The 24,293-nt window shown below is 39.2% G+C and overlaps 1 protein-coding gene across 1 annotated transcript in view; it reads right to left on the reverse strand.

The window, feature by feature from the left end:
- The window catches only part of SLC16A9 (solute carrier family 16 member 9), a 67,849-nt gene that overhangs the window by 36,868 nt on the left and 6,688 nt on the right, over nt 1-24,293 (reverse strand). The window lies entirely within an intron of this gene.

Consider the following 24,293-nt stretch of genomic DNA (forward strand, 5'->3'; position numbering starts at 1 on the left):
ATTAAAAATATCTTCTAAACTGAAACATAAAAGACGTTTTCAAAAAATACATGTGGAAACGCATAAAATATCACTGGCATATAAAGTGAACCTGAACTGTTTTAATTTATGATTTAAATAATACATACATGTGGCTCCAATTTTTTTTAAAATTATAAAAAGGCATAGAGTTAAAAGTCTCCTTCCCAATTTTATCTCCATTCACCACATTTCCAGCCTCACCCAGCCACTGAAATAACTGATTTGGGTTTACTGTTACACTTTGGGTTCTCAGGAAGCAGATTCTTAGCAAGAATAGGTTTATTTGGATAGATCCATTGATCTATCTATTCACTCACCATTACCACATTCATTTAATTACCAAGTCTTTAAAAAAAGTATTTTAAATATATTTTAAGTTCTAGTGGGGCTAAGTTTCTCCTCTCTCTCTCTCCATCATTGCATAGCTTTTCAGTATTTCCTTGGCTCTTCTTGTTTATTTCCTTTTTTATATAAATTTCTGAATATGACTCTAAAAATATCTGATGATGTTTTCATGAGGACTAAAGTTAATTTACATATCGATTTAAGGAAAATTAATACTTTGTATGATGTTGAGTCTAGCTAAGAACATGGTGTTAATTTCCATTTGTTCAAGTCTACTTTTGTGTTCTAAGTGTTTAAAGTTGTCCCCAACATTTCTTTTTATTTTAGATATTTTATCCTTTTTACTAACATTATAATTGGGGTTATTTCTTTGATTTATCTGTTGATGTCTGTATGGTAATTTTGAATCCTACTACCTTACTAAATTCTCTTGTCTGCATTTAAATGATTCTTTTATGTATATACAACACTTAATAAAATATAGTTATATAGTCATCTACAAACCGATAGTTTTACCTCCTTATTTTGAACTTTTATACTCCTGATTTCCTTCTTTTGTCTTTGCATTGAACAGGACACTCAAAATAATGTTAAATAATAAGAGTATATATCTTTGTCTAGTTTCTAACTTTAGTGGAAATGCCTTCAAATGTCAAGGTGCTGCCCCTGAGGCTAAGATAGGTTTATTTCACAAGTTATATGAACATTCATTTATTTTCTATTTTTGAGTGTTATAAAGAATGCGTACTATGCTTTATCAACTGCATTTCCAGTACCCAAGGAGATGATTATGATCTTTTCCTTATAACTTTTAATGTAATAATGTCTGTATTTTCTACTATTAAGCTATCCTTGAATTATTGGATTAAATCTTCCTTGTTTAATGCACTATTTTTATTATATCAATCTACTTAGGGGAATTTTTAAATTCAGAAGTAAGCTTTATTTTTATTTTTAATTTTTACTAAGTTTTGGTATCAAAATGATAATTTTTTAAAAATTTGAAAATGTTTCTTCTTTTTCTAAGTTCTGAAATAATATATGTGGCAATGCATTTGGAAGTCCAAAGCCTGACCTCCCTGCTCCCACTTAATCTACACTTCCTTGTGTCTCTTCACCATGCCAGGTTTATAGTCAAGGTCAACAGAGTCTTCTTTGCTCAAAGATTTTGCCAAGCCATTGCCCTGGCTGTGGTTTCATCAGATAATAGAGAAAGGCATTAGGAATATCAATCATCCATTCATTCACATCCTTAATTAGATGGTGAGACATTTGGCTACCTTAAAAGAGTCATAGTTACACCCATCAATTTACCTAAGCTTCAGTAAATACTTCCACTTTGACATTTAGAGCACTAGGCGAAAATCATGTCCCCACCTGCCATAGGCCTTTGCATAAACAACTTGACTATTTAGTAACTGAATCTTCAATATTTTAATGTTTCAATATCTAATAACTAAGAACTGAAAGATGTTACAATTTGTGCACAAAACGGTAGCATCTAAAATCCAGTCTCTCGGACCACACAATGGTGTTAGCAGACAGAATACTCCAAATATTAAAATCCTTTGAAGTAATCATATATGCCCCTTCATCAGAAGTTTACTCCCTCCAGTGCTTACTTTATTATAAAAGTAAACAATAGAATTCTGGTCTTCTCCTGAATTTAGTACTTTGCAATTTTTGTTCAGAATCCCTTTTAAAGAAAAGAGTCTTAATTCCCTAAACTAGGTAATGTATGACAGCAATAACCAAACATCTAATGGAACTAAAAGGTTACGGAAAAAAAATGCATTTGAGATTCTCCTTCATTTAAATCTTCAAATTATGGAATATTAGGAAAAGTACACATTCACATAGGCCAAAAAAACAACAATAGAATCATGAAAAAGCCAATATTTTCTGGAGGAGGGAGAGTGAAAGGGTGAGGAGGAATATCTTTCCTCCCAGTTTTAGCACCTACCTAGACAGAAATGCCTCTATCCACCCAATACCTTTTCCTTGCCTTGCCTTACCTTACGTTGCATTGCCTGGGGTGACATTTCAACACATAGGACAAGAAGTCAGAGAAATTCTTCTCACAGGAAACAGTCTAGAGAGCAAACCTTTAAAATACAAAGCTCTCATGTGTACCAACTCTGACTAGAAAGACAAGTTTTTATAAAGTGTTGGCTAACAGCTTCTGACATTTGTTTCGTAGTTTGAGATACATGTAGTATCAATAGAGCATGGTGAAAAATACCATTTTGTGATTTATTGTTTTCTGTCAGGGTAATACCTTTCTCCTGTAGTTTTCCCTATTCCTTAGATATCTCTCACTTGCTACTTCTCTGATATTCTGTATTCTGTAAGGAGATTTTACAAACAGACTAGTTTTCAGTTCCTCCCTTTTGTAATGGTGCCTGCCCCTTTTCCTTTGGGGGATCTGGGTTTTCCTTATGCTAAACAGTTGGTGGGACTATTCATCAAGGTTCCTCGATCTTGACCTGTAGAGTGGTACCTGACCCAAGCAAGGCCAGTAGGATTTCTCTCCTAGGACCCTGAATCTTTAATAATAGGCTATAAATAATGAAAGAAAACTATTTAGAGTGTATTGATCCCAATAGTAGTGTATTGAAGAGGCCTTCTGTCAGTTCCTTACCTTGACTCCCTAGAGATGCCCAAGCCTAGTTTCTCCAGTCTTCCATTTCATTCTATGAGCTAACTCAGTAAATTATTTTGTTGATGTAGCTGGTGTTCATCTCTTTTATGTGCAACAGAATAAATAAATTGTGAGTATGCAGTAATTTCAAGTTGATAATTTTACCCACCCATACCCTACTTGGTCCCAAAAAGTTAACTTGGGCCAAAAGTTAAACTTTTGAGTAGAGTCCTATGACCACAAAATATGGAAAATATAGATATGTCATATTTTCATATTTTTGTCCTGAAAAATTCATCTTATTAGCTCCCCTTCTTTATATCTTATGATCCAATGTGATAAAATCGTCTTTCTGACATTCTTTTAAATAAAAACTCTAAGTTAACAAAATTTCTATAATACTTGCAGAAATGCATTATAAAAGCAAAGTTTATTCAAAAGGTGTTTTGATCACTTACAATTTAAATTATATTGCACTAGATACCAAGGGAAATCAGAAGATATGACATGTCTGGTCCTTGCCCTCAAGGAGACTATAACCCAGTTAGAAAGGGATGATATGTACATAAGAGAGTATATGATTGAGTGTCAAAGAGGTGGATTAATATTAAATGTTTAGGAATCAGATGGAAATGGAAGTAATTAAGACAGGAGCAGGAGTGGAGGCCTCATGGAGTAGGTCAATTGTAAAGAACAATGGAGAGACTCATGAAAGGGTGGCTCTGGCAAGTGGGACAACAAGAACCTGGGTGTGGAATCAGGATAGGCCTGACAGGTTTGGTGGGAAATGAAGAGGGTAGGTTCTCCAGGGCTCCCAGAGGAAAAGAGAAACAGGAAGACGGCATGCTCAATTGAAACTTACAAAGAAGAAAGTGTCTCAAGAAGCCTGTGTTTATAACCCCCAAATAGAATTCGCAGTTATATAATAAAGCCTAGCATTAATAATTCATTTATATTATCTAAGTGGTGGATTTTCTCCTAAACAAAAATAACAAGATAGGTAAGTACCAGAAGGTATTGTTTTATTTAGACTCATGTTCCATGAGTATGTTCAAAATTTGGAGCCCTTATTCACATAACTGGATGAAAATATGCTTCTAAGAAACACATAATGGTCATAGTATATTCTAGTACACTCTGAGAATGTGGACTATTTTAACCAGAGTGTTAACAAACCTGGACTCTGCATGACAAAGACATCTTATAAAACTCACAACTAGAAACTATTTTGAGAGAGCATTGTAATTTTGGGGCAATTTAACCACACTATAGGGTTTGGTGGGATATCACAAAATGTTAACTTAAAATTTAAGTGTATTTCTTATCCTTAACTTAATAATTAAATATATTCCACATATTATAAACCTCCGTTGGAGAAAAGAGGAGAGCATAAAATAAAAATAACCATAATAAGAAAGTATTAGTCAATAAAATTTGATTATGGCTAGTATAAAAGATAGCATATCTCTTAAAGCTAGAATTTGTTGTTAAAGGAAAAGGAGAATTAGGTGACTCATCTTCCTTCAGTTACATTTATGCCCCTCTTACTATATGGAAGGCTCTAAACCATGTGCCAGGATGTGGAGAGCTGAAACCCTTATACGTGGCTGATGGGGATGAATTGGTTGCTTGAGCGGTTGGAATGGGGAATGACTTTAAAGAGCACAGAGTTTCTTTTGGGGTAATAAACATGTTTTAAAATTATGTTTAAATGTTTTAAAAGTAGATTGTGGTACAGTTTACGTAACTCTTGAATAAAATCCACCGAACTGTACACATTAAATGGGTGAATTTTATGGCATGTGAATTATAGCTCAACAAAGCTGTTAAAATGAAACATTCAAAAGCTACTGAAAATTATAGTTTGGTTCTGACTCCAATATAGGTAACAAGTTTCATAAACTAAAAGGCATACTTGTTCTGCCAGAAGCAGTTCCTATATTGGCACTGCTCTCTCCCTACTGTGACCTTTGCCCCTCCAAACATCCAGCGTTTGTTTCCGCCACTGTGGTTTGGGTAACTAAAGATTAAAGAGTCTTGGAAGTCTTGATTTATAAATGTTTCAGTAACTAGTTGCTGTAGATCTCTGGTGTGAGTAACTAGCAACTACTCATTAGAAAGTGGCTTTCAAGTTACCAGGAATACCTTATGGTTATTCAAGTAATTGCTAACATTTACATTGATAAAAAATTCTTTGGAAGTTCATATAAAAAGCATTCTTAGGGTATTCAAAGAAACATGAAGGCAAGGAATTCTTTGGGAATTCTAATAAAATATAGGCAAACAAATATACTAAATATATACTGAAGCTCAGAATTCAAATATAAATTACTTAAATCTCCTTTGATGAAGACAAGTGTAAGAGAGGTAGTTAAGATGTTAAGGTGCAGGTATGTCTACACATCATAAAAGAAGAATCTAAGCAATGAAAACAAAACATAATTTCAGAGTTTCTAATGTAAACATCAGTGACCTTTGGCTGCTTTATGTACACATAGAAGAAGGATGTAAAGAAATTTTATGAAGCCAGTTAACAATATTTTCAATTGCTTTATAACTTCCCTTTACTCCTTAGTTTTACCATAATGCTCGGGAAGAGAGGAAGAGGGAAATTTTTCTAGTACCTGGTTCTAGAACAGTAGGTACTGGTTAAGAGATATTTATACATAACATTCAGAAAGGGGTTATTAAAGAATGATTACTGTTGGTGAAATAAAGGCAAGATAGAACCACCAACTGAAAATAAATCAGACCAGTACCTACTGAGTAATGGTTAAAATCTTGAGCTTTGATATTAGATGTATATCTGGGTTCCAATCCAGCCTATAGTATTGACCATGTGTTTTTGAGCCAAATTACTTAATGCCTCTGAGCCTCAGTATTCTCATCTATAAAATGGGATATCAGTGAATTTGAAGTGCAAAGCTCAGTGCCTACCACACAGTAAAAAAAAATGTTAATAAATGTTAACAATTACTTTAATAACCATAAGGTATTCCTGGTAACTTGAAAGTCACTTTCTAAGGAGTAGTTGCTAATTACTCACACCAGAGATCTACAGCAACTAGTTACTAAAACATTTATAAATCTAGAGCTTCCAAGCTTTAGTCTTTAGTTATTTCTTAATACTTGGAACATTTAAACTAAGATCTGAATATTGGCACATTACCATTTGGAATGATTCAAAAGAGGTATGTACTACTAGGATTTGTTTTCCTTTCAAGTTTCAGGCTTAAGGCCTAAGCATTTTCAATGTGTTAGGATTCTCAGAATTTGCATTTTTAAGAAGTCGCCTTGTGATTCTGACACACGCCATCCACAGATGCACTCTGGAAAACACTGTCCAACCACAGTGGTTCTCACCCTGACTACACGGAATCACCTGGGTGATTTAAACATGCCTGATGCCAGGCCCCACCAGCAGACTGAGAATGGCTGCCCTATATGATAGAAGAACAACTTCTGACCAATTGTCAACTCTTCTGTCCCAATGGGGGAAGGGAAGAAGATAAAAGGGGGAGTCAATCATGGGAAGGGGGCCTGGAGCAAGTGGAAACTCTTCTGCTCTGAGCCGATCCACTCCAAGGCAGCAGCCAGCACTTGGCTGTTCTTTAGCGCTCCCCTTCCATCTATGCTGTCAAGGACAAAGCTTATTTACTCCCAAAGATCTCTACACATCTAGGTTTCAAGTAGAAACAAAAGCAAAAATTCTTATAGGAGTGATGACCATGGCAAATGTTATTTTCTATGAAATGTTTGGGAAAACGCAGAAGGGGATCGTTGTGTGTGATATGAAATTTAAAAGATGATTGCATCCATTTGTCTGTAGATTTGCAAAGTTTTTTTTTTTTATGAAAACAGAAGTGGTGTAAGAAAGTATCAAACAACTCAAAAACCAACCTCTAACATGCTAACACGCCTAAAGGAATTATAAGTTGATAGAAAAGTAAGCATCTGTCTCTAAGAACTCAAACTTATGCAAAACAAGAGCAGAATACTATACTTTTCTGTGTATAAGATGCCCCCATATGTAAAACGCCCCCCACTTTTTCAACCCAAAATTAAGAAATCAATATTTTGCTGGTTTTCCTCTTAATGCCTTCTTCTTTTTTGGCATCTTAAGGAGTTGTTCTTCCTGTTTTCTCCACTGTCTGGTCATACACTCAGTGGGAGAAGGTCCAAATTGTCTCTCTTCAGCTCTATTTCCATGCTCTTTTGCATAACTGATTAGATTCCATTTGAATTTTGCAGAGTGAGGCAATCGCTTACCAGTATTTATCTTTTTATCTTTTGACATCTTTATGGGCTCAGAAAGCTCTGGTTCCTATTGCATCTGTGCACTCTCCACCTCCACCTCCAATTACAGCATCAGCTGACGTCAGTAACAATAAGGCTCGTGATTGGAGGAAGCCTGTTTGACAAGGTATGGGCAGCTACACACAGGCCCAGCTCCCTCCTCACTGACTTCCACATATAAGACGCCCCTCTATTTTCAGTCTAACAATTTTAGAAAAAAACGGTGTCTTATACATGGAAAAATACGGTAATTGGACCTTCTCAGGAGAGCATGACTTATTTTTCCAAGTAAGTACTCTGGAGCTCAAACGGAGAACAAAGTACTGGAGAGATGCCTGCTCCCTCTTTGCTTGTGGCATTTGGCACTATTTCCACTGGTGATGGCAATGCTATTAACCCCACACTTACTTGGATGTGGCCAATCCCCCAAATCTCTAGCTGGTCTGGCTACAGAATGAGCTCAGTTTCTTCCTTGTGGCTCCAAGGAGAGCAAGGACACACCACTGCCAGCACAAAGAGAGAAAAGTCTTTTCCTGTCTCTTCCCATTGTCCCAAATGGCCAAGCCTGGGCACACTGCCTGTGGAGAATCACTCAACCACCCACAATGCCATCCTGCTGCTATGCAGCAGCCCAGGAAAAGATGCAGGGAGAAGCAGCTCCAAGAATCTCCAGGCAGCCAGTGCCAAAATGGTCACCCCACCTCTCTGGCTGGGTCCAAGCCACAGGCCCTGGCCAGCCTCTCAGTCCCAGTAGAGCAGTCATGGTAAAACTCTGAGAACATTCTAATGACGATGATAATGTTGATGGTGATGGTGATTATAATAAAGTTGTCAACATGATGATGGATTCACCTACTAATTTGTTCAAATTAGCAAAACAACCTCTCAGTTTAGGGAGGATTAATGGGAGGGGGGCGCTGGGATCTTTTGGTAATAGTATTATGTGGTCCCAAAGAATAGTTAGAACAATTTCCACTTTTTTGTTATGTCAATAGCTTCAGTTTCATACAAGTACAAACACAGATATATTTATTTCTATAAATATGTGAAGACATATATTCTAGAACATTTAGCATAAGGAATAGGAACATGGACTAGATAACCTGAGTGTACATCCAAGCTCTGATACTGGCCAAGAAGGTGACCTTCATCGAGTCACTGAAATACCACTGTGCCTCACTTTCTTCATCTATGAACTGGGGAGAATGATAGTGACTTACCTCATCAGACTGCTGTGATGAGTAAATATTCGTTTATGTAAAGCACTTAGCACAGTGCCTGACATACAGAAATCTCATTATTCTGTATCCTTTGAAACATAATTGATTGCTATAGAAATTCATTTTTTATTTTGACAGAGAAAGTATTATCCTTATAAATACAGCTGACCAGAATATCCATAATGCCCACACTCCTCTGCCACAATAGTTTGTGCGTACGTATGTACACACACACACACACACACACACACACACACCATTTTTACCAAATTTCTCCCTCAGGAAAAAATAAAAAGATTATTTATTTATTTATTTATTTATTTATTTATTTATTTCCGCATCCTGGATAATTTCCTGACAGTAAGAACACGTCAGCAAGTGGGGAAAGACCACAATGACAAAGACAGTGTGCTCTTAGGTCACCAATAGCCAAGAGAAGAAAAACAAAGAGGCACTGAAGTCCAAATAAGGTTAGCTTTCATTGCCTTTCTTTCATTTTCTTCTTTTATTTCCTTCCTTCCTTTCAGCTCAACTCAGGAAGCCACTCGCTGACTAACACCCCTTTCCCAGATGCTGTTCTGCAGTTATTGGGGTACTTTTCGGTAGACTAGAAGTGAAAATTAATCATCAAAGTTGACAAGGGCTACAAGAGACTCCTAAGCTCTTCTTTTCTAAACCAGTTCTTAAGAAAAGGTGGTAACTCTGTGTGCATCAAAAAAGCAAACAAAGGATCCCATTTTAAGGTTGTATCTCCACCTGAGTATGTTTCTAATCACCAAAGGATACACTAAGACCTGCAAGGAATTTCAAACCTGGCTGCACAGTACAATCACCCTGGGAGCTTAAAAATGACCAATGCCCGGGCCAACCCTAGACCACTGAAAACAGGACCTCAGCGGTGAGGCCAGGTTGTTAAAGGGCTTGAGGTGATTTCAATGTGTTGGGCCATTGGGCAAAAGGCCTGAAGTACAGCACTATAGACCATCTTAAATCATTGCACATTCTACTCTACAAACATAGAATGAAAGACTTGACTGCTTTTAGTTATTTAAATGGATCTTTTCATCCATGTCAATCATGACTATGAAAAATATTTCAAGTGTCCTTAAATCTCAATAATGATACTATCCTTTCTTAGGAATTACCTAAACAATGGGATTAAGAACATTTACTAAGGATTAAATGTACTATGACTTAGTCACATCTTGGAATAACTTTTAATTACCATTTTCTATTAACATTTTCTATGTATCAGACACAGTACCAAAAACTTTCAAATGGTATCTTTTTAAAATACATAAAACTCTACCAGATAAACATTACTACTCCTCATTATACCCCAATGCCCACAGGCTTTTTGATAGATTCTACTTAAGCCTCTTTCCCCTTAATCTTAGGAGTTATCACCTAATGCAGGTTCATAAATGATGCCTGTGGCTGCATCCTTTTACTTTGGAAAGTTGGCTGTAAACTTCTTTTCACAAATACTCCTCGATTTTAAAACTTTTTAAATGGATATTCTTTAATATGACTGAACTTGCTGACATCATTCAGGGACTTAGACTGAACAAACTGATATCTAAATAATAATAATGTTACTTTGACCACTCCTTTGAGCATAATACACAGAATATTATGGTCTTTAAATTTATTTTTGCCTTTATTCTTTAAAAAAATTATTTAGTTAGTTAGTTAGTTTTAGAGAAAGAGGAAGGGAATTGGAGAGATGGAACATGGATGAGAGAGATTAAATGCAAATGAACTAAGAACCTAAACTAAGAGGCAGATTGTCAAAGTAGACAAAAGACAAGGCCTGACTATATCCCATTTATAAGAACATATTTTATAAACACTGATAACTTCAAGTTTAAAGATGGAAGTATATATAATCAATCAGCTGCCCCTGCTGGGGATTGAGCCTGACACTCCGGCATGTGCCCTGACTGAGATCAAACCCAGGACGTCTTGGTTCATGCTCAACCACAGATCAACACCAGCCAGGCTCACCTTTATTCTTAAAAGTCATTTCCAAAGATATTTCTATTCATTTCATAAAAGTCTTTTAGTGTTCTTGCATGCAAAAAACACTAAACATTACCAGTCAAGGCAACATATATTAAGAGCCAGTATTAATTACTGCTTCCTCTATGTTTTCACTATGTGCTGTTTATATCCTTCCCTTTTTATTTTGTTTTGGCATGCATCCTAATTAGTCATTTATTTGTCTTTCTCCTTTTTTCCTCACTACACTGAAAATACTCTGGGCTCAGGGCACATCTTATATTCTTTATGTTCTTTCCATATTTATGCATGTAGTAGGCTCTCAATCAATGTTTTTTGAATTTAATAGAAAAGAGCATTAAGCTTGGCCAGCATGGCTCAGTGGTTGAGTGTCGACCTATGAACCAGGAGGTCATAGTTTGATTCCAGGTCAGGGCACATCCCGGGTTGCGGGCTCAATTCCTAGGCGTAGGACATGTAGGAGACAGATCAATGATTCTCTCTCATCATTGATGTTTCTCTATCTCGCCCTCTCCCTGCCTCTCTGAAATCGATAAAAATGTTTAAAAAAAAAAAAGAAAGAAAAGAGCATTAAGCTATAGTTTGGGAAGCAATGCACAGTGGTGGTCTACAGCAGTTTTGTTCAAACTATGCAATGTGTCATGGGTCTTGAAATAAATCATGTATTGTGAGCAGCATTTTTAAAAATTGGAATTTAAAACAGAATGAAATAGATGAGAATAGAAAATATACAAGCACCTCCTGCAAGGTGATAAGGTATTACTTTGCGAAACTCTGCTTCTGTGTTTACATGCACCCATGTATGTGTGCAGGGTAGGCTATAAAGTACATCTTACTGTGGTCACAGTCGAAACACCAAAAGCCTCTGGTCTAGAACAAGAATCCTGGAATCATTTCTCCTGGAGTCCTACTGAGGCTCTGCCATTAGCCGTGTGACTAAGCAAATGAACAACCTTCTCAGTTTCCTCATTTATAAAATGGGAATAGTAAGTTGCCTGACATATCCAGAATTCCTCCTCCTGAATTTCACCTGGAAAACTATCACCATATTTCCATTTGCCCAAGCAGAAAGCCCACTCCTCATCCTCTCCCTGCTTCACCTCCCCAGAGTCCCTATCAACCAGAAACAGGGTCTTGGAAGCACAGAGCCCTGTGATCAGACTCTTCCTCTCCATTGTCTCTGCAAATCCGGCACTGTCACAGGCACCTGTGATGGGTCCCTCTGCTTACCCTCGCTGCCTGCTGCAGCTCATTGGCCAGGCCGCTGCCAGAGCCATCTCTCCAGACCGTACTTCTGATCGTCTCAAATTCTGCTTCCAACCTTTCCCATCTTCCCGTGGTTCCTCACTACACAAAGTTTATTCATTATCAGGGCACAAGTTTTTGTTTCATTTACTCTAAGCACACAAGAAATCAAAGATGGAACTTACAGCCCTCCATCAATGAATAATGTTACTCAACAATTATAGATGAAAATGAAAATATTGGTTTTACATATCCATGTTTTGTCTATGTGATATTAGGTATGTAGGCCCTTAAATACCCAGCTAGTTTGCTGGTTATTTTGGTTTTCCTCTGAAGATTTGCAATGATCCAGCCCAAACCACACTTCTCCATAATGTCCCACAAACCTGTGATCCCCAAGCCACTGTCACAGTCCAGCTCCTAAGCCATGCTTTCCCCTTTACTATGCCTCTGACTCTTCAGTCCCCACCAGCTGCTAGAGGGGCTGTAGTACCTTTCTTTACTTGCCTACTGACAAACACCTGTTTTTCCGGAAAGCGGGGGAGGGTGGATGGAAAGAGATCAACCAAAGAACTTGTATGCATATGTGCATAACATATGGACACAGACAATAGGGTGGTGAAGGGGGGGCAGGGCTAGAAGGGATCGATGGAGGGGAAAGCGGACATATGTAATACTTTCAACAATAAAGATTTGATATTTTAAAAATCAATTAATATTTTTTAAAAAGACAGCCTAAATGTCTCCTCCTACTTGATGCGACCCTAACTCTCCAACAGTTAGTCTTCCTCCTCTAAGTTCTCATACTAATTTGGGCAATCTTGCTAGTATAACATTTATTACAATTGGAAAAAGACTACAGAACTAAGCAACCTGAATGGGAAGTATATTTTAATTGGCATTTTGAGGCCTCTCAACTTATAAGGTGATTCAAAAATTTTTTTCCCTCCAAAATACAAATTCTAAATGAACCAAAGCAAATTCCAAGTTGCCTCAGAAACTCAAGTTGAAGAAATTTCTAAATGTTCTTCTGATGTCTCATTATCTGCACCTTCTGCTCCTTTACTGCCTACCTGTCCTCCCCTTTACTCTTCACTCCCTGAACTCCTGCTTTATAACGATGCATCTGAGGCTCCATTAGAACCCCCTGCTCTATCTCTCCTTTTAAAGTTGAACCACTGGACTTGACTGGCCTGAGTCGACACTCCTTACTTTTTCTACCCCATGGACTAAAGCTGAGCTTCATACCATTACTAAAGATGTTCCGAATCTCAAAAAAGACACCTTGAGTTTACTAGAGAATTTCTGCTTATTATCCAGATATATGAGGTAGGTTTCTCTGACTTCTATCAGCCTATCCAGTGGTCGGCAAACTGCGGCTCACAAGCCACATGCGGCTCTTTGGCCCCTTGAGTGTGGTTCTTCCACAAAATACCAACTTCTGCGCATGGGCCACGAAGTTTCAATCGCACTGTACGTGCGCGCCCACACGTGGTATTTTGTGGAAGAGCCACACTTTAAAAAGTGTTAAAAACCCCAATAAAACCATTTTTATTACTGTAATAGATTTGAAAACACTTTTAAACAGTAATCCAGCATAGATGAAGTCAATGATGACACCTTGATGCTTTTTAATTCAGCCTCTGTTGAGGGTTTACAGAACAAACTTGAACAACTGGTAAAAAAGATTACACCTTAACTGGGCCACCATGTAAACCCATGATTTAGTAAACTATGCTGAGCAGCAATCCCAAGCTACCCAAAAAGATACCCAAAAGAAAGCCACATAGGTCCTAACTCTAAATGCTCAAAGTTAGGCAACTTCAAGGGTGAGCCTATAATTAAATTAATGGCAAATACGTCTTTCAGAGTCCCCAAGGCAAACTACCATCCAAAGGGGTTTGTAATTATTGTAAAAAGTCTGGACATTGGAAAAAAGATTGCTTAAAGCTGAAAAAACAACTACAAGGCTAATCAATACAACAAATAAAAGTCTACAAAATTTGTGAATCCTCTTTAAGGGCTCCAATTTAAGTTTTCTCAGCAATAAGGTTACCCAGAGGATCAAAAGAAGATTTTGACCATGCTCCTAATTCTTTAGGAGAAATTGATCTAACTATTGGGAATGAGGTAACCAAGTCCCTGGTAGAAACCAGAGCTGCCTTATCAATTCTGAACCCCACCAGACTCTCCATTCTCCTTTCTCAGAATACAGAAGCCACACAAATAGTGGATGTTTCCAATAAATCCATGACTATCTCCAAATCCCTTCCAATTCCTTTCAAATTGAACCTGTGCAGGAAATCCACTAATGTCTTTTGGTTCCTTCTGCCCTTATTCATGTCTTAGGATGAGACGACTTTCTTGAAACTCACAAAGCCCATATTTTCTCCTTTCAAAAGGAGGAAATAGCTGAAACCGGTTTGGCTCAGTGGATGGAGCGTCGGCCTGCGGACTGGGGGGTCCCGGGTTCGGTTCCGGTCGGGGGCATGTGCCTGGGTTGCGGGCACATCCCCGATGGGAGATGTGCAGGAGGCAGCTGATCGATGTTTCTCTCTCATCGATGTTTCTAACTCTCTATCTCTCTCCCTTCCTCTCTGTGAAAAATCAATAAAATATATTTTTTAAAAAAGGAGGAAATATTCTTACATCTTGAGCTTCTAACTAATGACTCTCAAAAAAACTCATCCATAGACTTACCCATAGCTATTCTAGGTTTTTCCTGTAACTTTAACTGAATCAAATCGTCTTTTAGATTCCATTCCAATAAATGTTGGTCAAAAAATGTCACCGACATTGGCTGCATTCATTCTGTATCAATGATGAAAATTCAAACTGACAAAAATCAACCTCTGCTTAACATCCATCAATAACCTCTGAATGCCACTTAAGGAATCAAACTCATCATTGAGGAGTATCACAAACAAGGCCTCATTATTTCTTGCATGATCCCTTTTAATACTCCTATCCTCCCTGTTAAATGCCACTTTAGTTAATATCTAAGAGTCCTAAATCATGTTAATACCCCAGCGCCCAGTCATGCATAACCTTCACACCTTACTCTGTCATACCACCAGAAAATAAATTCTTGTCAGTTATAAATCTTTGTAGTGCTTTCTTTAGCATCCCTGCTGATCCTGAAATTAAATCCTCACTTTCACATGGAAAGAGCAACATTATACTTGGACAGTAATGCCTCAGAACCACACTGAAAGTCCGACTTCCTTTTCTCAAATTTTAAAGGCAGATATTGCCAATATAAAATGTCCTTACCAGTCCACCCAGTTACAATATTCGGATGACCTCCTCCTTTGCTCACCCTCTGAGGAAACATCGATGAAGATGCCCTCCATCTCCTTTGAGAGGTGAGCTCTTGAAACAGGATTGTCGACTTGTTTTAGACCAAAGATAAAAACGGTTCTTATATTTTAGAACTCTTAGTGGTTAGCCAATTACCTAAATCTTAAGTAATCATAAATATCCCTGGACATTCCATCGCAAATATAGAAGAAAGCAGAAGTAATAACTTGGCTGACATTGCTGCTAAGTTAGAGGCATTAAAACAATCTCAGCACCCAATGGAAACATCCATCCTACCAACGGAAACAATTAGGGTTTTAAAAAGATAACATTATGGAAGCACATAATTTGGCTGTTCCACAAAGTTTTTAAAAAATGGTTAAAACAAGGCTGTAAATTTGGCCCTAAAAGAACGTTATGGGTAGCTCGGAACTACCAACCACTTCTCCCTGACTGCATACAACATCATGTATTACAATATGTGCATGACTTAACTCGCTAAAACACTGACCAAAAATGGTTTTATGAGAAAAACATTACTACTGGCGGTCATCTCATCTTCAGAAATAGCTTCCCAGGTATACCCCAAATGCCAAATCTGCCCATAGTACAACCTGGGAAAAACCATACCTCGATAGGTTTCCCCCCTGCCTTTAGGGCCCTCCGAAGTCTTGCGAATGGACTTCATTTATTTGTTTCCTTCTCAAGGTTACAAATCTGTGTTAGAAATTATTTGTATGTTTTTTCAATGGGTAGAAGCATTCCCATGCCACAGAGCCACAGCATCAGCAGTGAGTGAAATATTAGAGAAGAACTTCCCTACTTGGGGAATCACCTCAGAACTCCCTGGTGACTAAGGAACTCATTTCACAGGACAAATTATACAAACGGTAAGATCTGGCTTTTACAAATTGTGCTTATCATCCCCAGCCCTCTGGTCTTGTAATAAAAATTTCATTGGCAAAACTTGTAGCCTTTCAATCTGCCTTGGCCTAAGGCTCTTCCTTTGGTATCGCTCAACCTAAGATCTAGTTCCTTTGGCAAACATAGACAGTCTCCTTGCCAAACACAGACTGCCTCCTTTTCAAATTATTACATGCAGAACCATGAGATTTGATCAAGAAATATATGAATTTGCACTGCTGAAAGGAGACCTCCTGATTTACTCTAAAGAACTTATTAAGGGCCCTTGAGACTAACTCACAGCTCATAAAGCAATCTTTCCATAGTGCGCTCCTGGGAGACAAAGATCTACAGCATCATGGCTCCAGTTTGGAGATGATGTCTATTGAAAATGCCATCTCCATAAAGATGCTTGTCAGCTACAAAGGAAAGAGCCATATAATGTGTTACTACTAACCACTGTGCTGCTAAACTTAAGGGTATTGACTCTTTGATTAATGTTTCTCATTTAAAAAGGACACCCAAATCTGACTGGTTATCTCAGACTACTAGAGGTCTTAAACTGCAAATCTCTAAACAACCCAAGTCCACCACTAGATTTCTCATTCTAGGATTGAAGCAGATGGCACCTGATGCAGATGGCTCTCCCAAGACTCTCGACCAGGTCAGCCATACATGATTCCACCCAGCAACCCTTATACTTGGTCTTCTATTTGACTATCTTTGTTTCACTTACTGATTATATTCTTCCTTTTCCTAGCTCTTTAGTCTAATTTCAGGATGAACATACTCAGATTCTTATGTCTGCTTACTACAATGACTACCCTATTTGCTCTTCAACAGTCTTTTGCTCCTCCTATCCAACAATTATCCAACAGTGCCAACTTAACTGACTGTGAATATACACACCTGAATTAACCATACTTATAATGAACTAGAATTAATGGGTTGGCCCTTAAGCCTTGAAAGCTTATAAACCTAAATTGACATAACACCAGATTTAAAGTCTTTTTTATTCTCAAACTTCAAAAAAAAATGTTAATGGAATGCATGATCTTTCATCCATGAGGTCCTGCCAAACCACAAGGGATTACCCAAATACAATCTGGACGCTTATTGATAACTTCTCTGTCTGCTTTGAAGATATAAATGGTTTAGGCAGAGTCATGGGTTTTGTCCCTTTAAGCATTAGTGACTACACTCTTTCGTATGATTCAGACAACCATGAGTTCATACCTCAAGGGACCTTAAGTGACTGCAATGTTACTTCTTACAATGTCTCTCTGATGTGGGGAAATTCCGGAAATAATGCCACTCAATCCAGGAAAGAGGATATCCTTCCGCTCTGGAATACTACTTGGGGACTAGATAAAAAGTTTGGTGTTTTGTGGAAAACAAATGAAATATGTCTCTTAGGAAGTGCCAGCCTGAAAACTTGGAACAATCAAATGCTAACCTTTCAATCCTGATCCAAATATATGGAAACCTCAGGGGCTCTTTGAATCACTCATGATAAATCACATGATGACTTTAATGTCTTCTGCATGATCATCCAACATATGGCTAAGATAAAGTCTCTGCTCAGAAATAGGACTTAATACTTCCCTCAAGTTTGGGTTAAAGGGCCTAATTACATACTCTCACTTGAGAGCACCAGGTGTTTCCTCTTATGTGGGACCCAAATATAGGTCACGTTACTACCCCACGCTGAGGCAGATGTGGTATTGTTATGTTAGGACCTGATGCTGTTGCCAGAAAGACTCTCCCTTCCTCCACCATTATCCCCAATCTAAGCTATTTTGTCAATAAACTTCAACCAACATGAATCAAACAGAATTGGGATTTGGGATATGGTCTTTTTGGTACTCTCTCCACCCAAAACCCTATATAGAAAGAGGCTTTGGACAGCTTTGTTAGAGCTTTCTTCCCTTGGGATGGAATAGCTGAATTTAAAAAGTCTATCAGAAATATTTTTATTCTTGTAGTACAAGCATTAAACACTACTGCAACTGGTCTTGAAGAACAACAAAGAATAACTGACAATCTGGGTGAAGTAGTACTCCAAAACTGTGGGGCTCTAGATTTGTTAGCCAACCAACAAGGTGGTATTTGTGCCCTTTTGGGAGATGAATCTTGTTTCTATGTTAACAAATCAGATAAAGTGAAACAACAACTTGAGATTCTAGAAAAGAATGGTAAGATCCTTGAATAAAAAGAGTATTTATTTATTACTCTAAAAATTAGGATGGGACAGACTTATTTAGCTGGCTGCCCACAAGAATAGGGACCTGGCTTTGTTCTATATTACAGGCTTAATCATATTGTTTTTTGTGATTGTACTGTTCACTACCTTAATTAGGTGTCTTACCAGGTGCATCAAACAACAACAGGCACTGCCAGAATCAGGTAGCTTAATGTCCAGAGATGATACAACAAATAAATCCAAGTGAGACCACGTCTACAAAAGAACTTCCTATTTGAGGAATATGTGACTTAGCTCTGCTTACAAGAAGCCTCTTTGTTGCTCAAATGTGACCGACCATAAGCTCTTCTATTGTAAACTCAGGAAACTGCTTTCCTTCCTATGTGGGACATGACATACCAGGAATGAGCCTTCCTGGCAATGAGGGATCAGTGCTGCTTTTACAATGATGGACCAATATTTCCTCATGGTTGATCATCAATGCTTTCTAAGAAAAAATCTAGATCAAAAGGGGGAAAATGTGAAAGAAAAACTGCAAAATAAAGTTGATATTGTCAAGAGAGCAATATAAAATGGATCTGGGAGACCTCCAGGAAGCTGAGCTAATACACACCCTCCATGTGAAACTGAACTTTTGAACTGGGCTAAACCAGACGGCTACCTCCCAAAGCAATTCCTGGAACTGGCTCGGCATCATTGAACTCTCTATTTAAAAAAAGAAACTTTTTGGGCTCTGGCCGGGTAGCTCAGTTGGTTAGAGCATTGTGGGATCGATCTATGGACAAGGCACATACAAGAAGCAACCAATTACCCAGCTGGCATAGCTCAGTGGTTGAGCATTGGCCTATGAACCAGGAGGTCACAGTTTAATTCCTAGTCAGGGCATATTTCTGGGTTGTGGGTTTTATCTCCAGTGTAGGGCATGCAGGAGGCAGCTAATCAATGATTCTCTCTCATTTTTGATGTTCTATCTCACTCTCCCTCTCTCTCCTCTCTGAAATCAATATATACATATGTGTGTGTATTTATGTATATATATATATATATGCAACCAATAAATCTATACTAATAAAAGACAAACATGCAAATTGATCGTACCTTTGCTACGCCTTAAGCCATGCCCACCAGCCAATCAGAGCGACCATATGCAAATTAACCCAACCAAGATGGCGGCCGGCAGCCATGGAGCTGGAGCGAGCAGGAGGCTTGGTTGCTCCAGTGATGGAGGAAGCCAAGCTTCCCTCAGCCGGCTATAGCCTCCGCAAAAGGCAACAAAATTTCAATTATAGAAGGTAAATAAATCCCAGAAAAAGAAAAAAGAAAAAAAGGAGAGGCTGGGAGCTTCCGTTGCTGAGGGGCTTGGCCAACCTGAAAATGGCCCTCAGCCCCTCACCCAAACTGGCCAGGCACCCCAGTGGGGACCCCCCACCCTAAAGGGGGTGTGGCCAGCCTGAAAACAGCCATCAGCCCCTCACCCAGGCTGGCCAGGCATCCCAGTGGGGACCCCCACCCTGATCCGGGACACCCTTCAGGGTAAACCAGCTGGCTCCCAGCCGTGCACCAGGCCTCTATCCTATATAATAAAAGGGTAATATGCAAATTGACCCTAACAGCAGATCCACTGGGAATGACTGGTCACTATGACACACACTGACCACCAGAGGGCAGATGCTCAATGCAGGAGCTGTCCCCTAGTGGTCAGTGCACTCCCACAGGGGGAGCTCTGCTCAGCCACAAGCCAGGCTGACGGGTGCCAGCACAGCAGTGGTGGCGGGAGCCTCTCCTGCCTCCTCAACAGCACTAAGTATATCCGACTGCAGCTTAGGTCTGCTCCCTGCTGGTAAGTGGACATCCCCTGAGGGCTGCCAGGCTGCCAGAGGGATGTCTTACTGCCAGCTTGGGCCCGATCCCCCAGGGAGCAGGCCTAAGCCAGCAGGTGGATATCCTCTGAGGGGTCCCAGACTGCAAGAGGGCACAGGCCGGGCTGAGGGACCCCCCCCCGCACCGAGAGTGCACAAATTTTTGTGCACTGGGCCTCTAGTGCATAAATAAATGGAATAATAAATCAATTTTCTCTCTTTTAAATCAATAAGTAAATAAAAATTATTTTATCCAATCAAACTTTTTTATATTGAAATCTTTATTGTTGAGGGTATTACAAATGTCCTCCTTCCCCCACTCCCCACTTGCCCCCTCCACCCAGTTCCCACCCCACTCCAGGCCTTCACCACCCTATTGTTTGTGTCCATAGGTAATGCATATATGCATGTAAGATCTTTGGTTAATCTTTTCCTACCCTTCACCCCCTTCCCTCTGAGATTCATCAGTCTGTTCCATGTTTCCATGTCTCTGGTTCTATTTTATTCATCAGTTTATTTTGTTCATTAGATTCCCTGTTTGTTTATTTTTATTTATTTATTTTTATTTTTAGATTCAATTGTTGATATATACTTATTGCTATTTTATTGTTCATATTTTTATCTTTTTCTCCTCCTCCTCCTCCTCCTCCTTCTCCTCCTCCTCGTCCTTCTTCTTCTTCTTCTTCTTCTTCTTCTTCTTCTTCTTCAATACCCTTCAATGTTTCATGTAATATTGGTTTGGTAGTGATGAACTCCTTTAGCTTTTTCTTGTCTGTGAAGCTCTTTATCTGACCTTCAATTCTAAATGATAGCTTTGCTTGGTAGAGTAATCTTGGTTGCAGGTCCTTGCTATTCATCATTTTGAATATTTCTTGCCACCCCCCTCTGGCCTGCAAAGTTTCTGTTAAGAAATCAGTTGACAGTTGTATGAGCACTCCTTTATAGGTAACAAATTGCCTTCCTCTTGCTGCTTTTAAGATGCTCTATTTGTCTTTTGATATTTTAATTATGATGTGTCTTGGTATAGGCCTCTTTGGGTTCCTCTTGTTTGGAACTCTCTGTGTTTCCTGGACTTGTAAGTCTATTTCTTTCATCGGGTAGGGCAAGTTTTCTGTCATTATTTCTTCAAATGGGTTTTCAATATCTTGCACTCTTTATTTTCCTTCTGGTACCCCCATGAATGCGAATGTTGGTACACTTGAAGTTGTCCCAGAGGATCCTTATGCTCTCTTCATATTTTTTTATTCTATTTTATTTTTGCTTTTCTGATTGGGTGTTTTTTGCTTCCTCATATTCCAAATAGCTAATTTGATTCTTGACATCCTCTACTCTATGGTTGATTCCCTGTAAATTATTTATTTCAGTTCATGTAGCCTTCATTTCTGACTGGATCTTTTTTATGTTATGTTCTTACTAATTTCCTTGAAATTCTCACTAAGATCCTTGACATTCTTAAGATCCTTGAGCATCCTTATAACCATTGAAGCTTGTATTAAGATCCTTGAGCATCCTTATAACCACTGTTTTGAAATCTGTATCTAGTATTTTGCTTGCTTCCATTTCATTTCATTCTTTTTCTGGAAACTTCTTCTGTTCTTTAATTTGTGGCATGTTTCTTTGTCTCCACATTTTGGTCACTTCCCTGTGTTTGTTTCTATGTATTAGATAGAGCTGCTATGCCTCCTGGGATTGGTAGAGTGGCCTTGTGTAATAGATGTCCTGTAGGGCCCAGAGCCTCAGCCTCTTCAGTCACCTGAGTTGGGCACTCTAAGTACACCCTTGTGTGGGCTGTGTTCACTGTCTTCTTGTAGTTGAGCCTTGATTGCTGTTGGTATCACTGGGAGGAATTGATCCCCAGGCCAGTTGGCACTGAGTACCAGCTTCAACTAGAGTGGAAGCGCTGCTGTGCAAAAGATACTGCTATGGAGCAGGACTTGCTTCAGTGGAGCTTTGGTGCTCACTGAGTCTGTCCTTGAGTGTGTTGGTCATAGATGTGTAGAGTTGTAATCTGGCATGGTCTAAAGCTGTCCACCGAGTGTACTGGCTCTGAGGCCTCCCTGGAGGTACAAAGTCGGCTACTGTCTGTGCCCTGTCTGTGGCTACCCAGCACAAGCTACAGAGCTTGTAGATGACTGCTACTTATGTTGGACTTGGAAGTGCCCAGGAGAGGCCAAGCTATGAAATAAGGCAGGCTGCTGCTGGCGCTGGGCCTCCAAGGGCCTCTTATTGAGAAGAATGTGGCATGCTGATACCCGCTGCTACTTGCTTGGGAGACTTTAGGGGAGTCTAAAACCTGAGTCAGTGCAAGCTATTCATATGGAAAAAGCTGCTGCAAACAGCTTGCATGGGGCTGCAAGTTGGGTGGAGCAGGACATAAGGGAATCACCAGGGTGGAGTGAACAGGGTGAATCAGGCTGATGGAAACGCAGATATGGCTCCTGCTAGTCAGCTCTGCAAAGAGGGAAGTCTCAGCATAGGAACAATGACCTCTGCCAGCACTTTTGTCTGGGAGAAAGCCACCCCAAGTTCTTGCCCTAGTGCCAAACAACCCAGTTCTTCCATGTATGTCCTTGGGTCCCTGCAAACCACTGCCCCAGCACTGCAGCTCAGAGGGAGAGAGTCCAAGTAAGTCAGTGCACCAGCTCTTTAAGGGGAACTGCCTGGGACTCCAGCAGCCTCTGTGTTACTCAGTCACAATCCCTACTGGTTTTTACAGCCTGAAGTTATGGGGACTTCTCTTCCCAGCACTAGAACTCTGTTCTGAGGGGTCTGGTGTGGGGGTGGACTCCTTGCTCCTCATGGGAGGCCTCTGCAGCCTCAATATCCCTCCCAAGTAAAAAACCGCCACAAGTGTGTGTTGAACAAGCCCATTCTGAGCCTCCTCTCTCCTATCAGTCTCAATGTGTTTTTTCTTTAGTTCTCTAGTCATATGACTTCCAATCAATACCTGATTTCAGGTATTTCTGAATGATGGTTGTTCTGTATTTTAGTTGTAATTTTGATGTGGTTGTGGGAGGTAGGGTTTAGCTATGCTACCATCTTGGTTCTCCCAAAAAATATTTTTTCACCTAGCCATGGACACAAGAAATTAATCATATACAGTATAAAGTCAGTGAGCTTGCCAGCACCAACCACAGCTCTTTCAAAGCAACTTGTGCAATCGCTTTGGAAAACCCCCTTTTTTATGTTTTAATAAACTCTATCCCTTTCTTTCCACCTCAGTTCCTATCCGAATCTGGTTCCAGAATTGCAATTCCAAAAAGGCCCCCAAATGAAGCTTTTGTTTGCCTTGCAGTTTTTGGTCAAATTGATTGACACCCCTGACTCTTTAGAGCTCATAGCCTGCTTCCATCATTGAATCTGAAGGGCTAGCCAAATATCTGTGTAAAAATATAAAAAATTGATGTTTTGAATCTCAACTTTTTACCAATATAACATTAGATGGTATGTCGGATGTTTTGATCAAATAATTACCTGATTCTTTCAGGTTAGGTTTTAAATGTTAAACATCCAGAGGTAGTTACACTCTCAGAGGTGCAAAGGAGGGTTGAGTCATCACTGGAGCCAGGATAAGAACAAACTGTAGCTCAGAACTGTCATTCAGAGCCTTCTGTTTGTCTTCTTGCAATCAACTCATCCCAGTGATGCATGTGGTTCCTCTAAGCATCACTCCTGCTTTATTAACTCGAATTCTTCCTTCCCATTGTCAATATCTGCCCTGATCTTTTCAATTAGAGTCAGGTCCCTGTGTTTGTAAAATAGCTCATGGATAGAAAGCGAAGAACACACCTTAACCAGTCAAATCCAAAAATTCCAGCTTTGAAAAAATGTCATTAAAGAATTTCTCTGCACAGTTCTCTTAGGAGCCAGAATTGATTGGAATCATATGAAAATCCATTACCTTTATTTCCATTTTTATTTTTGGATCCACAGTAATATGCTCTTAAAAAAAAAACTAAACTGCTGTAGTAGCACAACTCATAACAGCCAAACCCTTATTCACCTACTTGCAATTCAAGGATATCCCCAGATTGCTCTATGTTTAAGAAGAGAGGCAGACTAGATAGTGAAATCTTGCCAGGGTGAAGATTCCTTTGTCTTAGCACCACAAGTCAAGCCTATAAATACACCTTGTCCAGGCGAAAACCAGAATCAATTCCCTCACTCATTATTATCTCACATTGGGGTGAGAAGGAAGAGCAGGAATTAAAATGTTTAGAGAAACAGCTCTGGGTCCT

This window comes from Myotis yumanensis, unplaced genomic scaffold (assembly GCF_028538775.1).
Source record: "Myotis yumanensis isolate MYYU_CA2020_CCGP unplaced genomic scaffold, mMyoYum1.0.hap1 SCAF_13, whole genome shotgun sequence".
Classification (NCBI taxonomy): domain Eukaryota; kingdom Metazoa; phylum Chordata; class Mammalia; order Chiroptera; family Vespertilionidae; genus Myotis; species Myotis yumanensis.